Genomic DNA, 3,531 nt, shown 5'->3' with positions numbered 1-3,531 from the left:
CGTTGATGGTGTAGCTTTACTTAGAAATAAGTCTAGTGTTGTAGCATATTTCAGTCTCTGTATTAAAATGTAATTCTTGGAAGTTGAGAGAAACTATGAGTCATGTTGACTACTAGATGATATGCAGATAGGAAGGCCAATTGTAAATACTTCATGCCTTGTAATTTTGTATAAGTGAAGTGGTATCAACGGATGACTTAAAGACCTTCAACGGATGAGAAGCTAAGCTTCAACGGATGTCTCTAAAGCTTCAACGGATAAAGTCATCACGGATAACATCCTTCAACGGATGAGTGCATCAACGGATGAAAGCTTCAACGGATGTTCTGATGATTAGCCGTTGATAAGGGGTAGTTGTACCTACAAACAGAGGCACATGGGTTGATAGAGACAGCTGAGATGTGGTAGCCGAATTTCAGGAACAACAGAAAACAGCAGCCGTTCTTCTTTTGTACAAGATGCAATAGTCAACAAAGTACTGGAGTGAACAGGAAAAGAAGCAAGTGAAGATCTTATTTTATTACTGTATGTTATATTGTTCTTCACTTGTACACTTGGTAATATATAAACCAAGTAGAAGCTAGTAATTAGATAAGAGATTTTCCAGAGCTGTTTTAGAAAATATATGAGAGAAAATTCATCTAGTTTGTACTAGGATGCAGCTGTGATCAACATTGTTTAATCACAGATTTTCTAAAATACCATCTCTGGTGGAACAACAATCCACCAGAAAGTTTTTAAGGTCTTGTTGTGTTCTTTACATTTGTGCTTGAATATATATCTGTCTGTATTAGCTTAAAGCAATTCACACACTTGTTCTTCTTGAACACACAACTTTCATAAACTGCTCAAAACTTGAAAAAGTTTTGAGATTTACATTCAACCCCCCTTCTGTAAATCTCATTGTTAGTCCACTAGGAATAACACAAGCTCTACAACATGCAATCATCAAATCATACAAACAATCATCCGAACAAAAATTCATATTTTTAATAAAATTAATTCGAAAATAAATAAAATATAGAAAAATACCCTTGATTTCTCCAATAAAACGAAGCCCAGAATCTGGTAGAACACTTCAAAACCTTTGGATTGAGTACTCAAGCTTTGAAAACAGAGATCGGTAACGCCTTCGTTTTGCTGTTTGATTCTTAGAACAGTTTATGAAATTAGGGTTTTTCTCTGAAAATTTTATAATTACTATCTGCAAATGATTTTGATACGAAATAAAATACGGGAAAAGGCTATTTATAATTACGGAAAATTAGTATCCGTTGGATCATTCCGGATATAAAATGGTACGTTTATTTATAAAAACTGATCCAAACTGGTATCGGTTTTCGGGACAGTTATCCAAATCAGTATAATTTGTACTGCGGTCTTGGTCTCAGCGCCTGGTTACACGTACTACGAGGTGATAATTGGGATAGTTTAATAAAAAGCTCCCTTTATCGAAAATACGAGTTTTATTGATTTACCGAAATTAATATTGTATCGAAAATGTTGCGCCGGGACCCGCGCAGAACAAACCGTACGCCGGATTGAAAAAGTCGAAACATGGAATATGCTCGGAATATCACAATTGGGTTAGGAAGGAGTTCTCGGAAGAGTTTCGGGTTCCAAAAACGTAACAACGGATAACGTCGGTTGATTCTCGTTTTTATAAAATAGATTTTAAATACTCGGAAAAAGATTTTATAAATTTCATATGATCCTTATAAATCCATAAATCAACATAAAAATAATTAGGAAGATATAAAAATTATCTATATTTTATTTTGGACATATAATAATTAAAATACTCAATTAATAATATTTTTAAACATCCAAACACATTTAACACTTAACAATTAATTCACATAATGGATACTGAACACATATATTAATCATTTATTAATAACATAATTACACGATATATCGGGGATATTACAGTAATCATCCTAATTGGAGCTACTTAAGGCTGCCCAGACCTCGTCGGAATTTTTCGCGGCGGCCGAAATTTGGAGCCAGAATCTGGGTTCATAAGAACTTCGGCGGGAGTTCTTCCCGACCCGTTCTTATGTTCATACCCGACCCGCTTCTATTTTGGCTGACCCGGTTTTGATTCGTGAATTACCCATTTTCGTTCCCTAATTCTGTTTCGGCCTTTTTCTTTAAAATTTAATCAAAAATCATTTTTTAATTCCTAAAAATCATTTACTTTAATTTCAAAAATAATTTAATTATAATTTTAAATTCTAAAAATTATTTACTTAATTGATTTAAATTCCAAAAACTATTTCCTTTTATTATTTATTATTTTCAAAAATCCGAAAATTTTATTCATTTAAATTGATTAATTATTTTGATAATTAATCATTTTATTTAGATAATTTGTATTAATTTTATGTTAATTCAAAAAATTATGGAAAAATCATTTTTAATTCTGATTTTTCCTAAATAATGATTTACAAGTTATTTTGAGTTTTTTTAAAAAATATATATATTTGAGTATTTAAAAATCAATTAATATTATTATTGATTGATTTATTCTATTTTATTTATAATAAATAAACTGTTCGTCCGTTTAATACGAAACGAATGCGTCTAGACTCATAAAAATATTCCTCTTTCATTAAAAATACTTTCGAGACCCAAATCCTTTTGTTTCGAAAGGTCGCTTGTTTTACGAATCATTCTGGGTCGATTATTGATCAATAAATCATATTTTTGACCCGATTTCAATTTTAAACGTACCGAGTCAAACCTGTTGACGAACCAAGTCATGTGTTATATGAATTATGTGAGTTAGTGATTACGTGCTATGTGAATTAAGTGCATACGTGAGTCAAGAGTCTTGTATTTGACTGTCTTCTTTATGTGCGGGCTATCGTATGGATAGACATTAGGGTTTTGACGCGCAGTTCGTCGAGTTTTATCATTTAGATGATTAAAGTTATATATTTTAATTATAGATGTGGATCATTCGAGTTGATCTAGACAAGACGTTAGATAAAGAGTGAGATTGAATGGTATTGGATATCTGGCTTCTAGCAATCGCAGGAGCGGCGCATCAGTGAATTGTTGGAATAAAGGACGGTGATGTTTTGAAACAGAATCTCAGAATAGATGTGTCATTACGAGTCTGACTAACTGCTAAAAACCAAAGGCAAGTATCCCTATCATCACTTATTATTCAAGTGATAGTTATTTTAAATCCTATTATGCAAGTATTGCTTTCCCTATTCTTAGTTCTGAATAGATAAATGTTTTACATGTCGCTGAAATAAATGATTCCATTTATGCAAGTACTTATATGCTATTCTATATTCAGAATAGTCAAGTGTTTTACTTATCCAACTATCGGATTTATAATGTTTTGGATTTTGGGAAAGATGATGTTGTTTTGGGTTTTCTGCACAGGTAAATGGGCGAATAAAATTTATAAGGGTGTCGAGTATTATGACCCCTCTTAATAAAACGTTTTAAGATTGGATGATCACAAATTACGTTAGAGGTCGTGGCGGAGGTCCAGCGGAGATTTAGGTATTA

Source organism: Apium graveolens, chromosome 4, assembly GCF_009905375.1.
Source record: "Apium graveolens cultivar Ventura chromosome 4, ASM990537v1, whole genome shotgun sequence".
Lineage (NCBI taxonomy): Eukaryota > Viridiplantae > Streptophyta > Magnoliopsida > Apiales > Apiaceae > Apium > Apium graveolens.
This window is presented reverse-complemented; position numbering follows the sequence as displayed.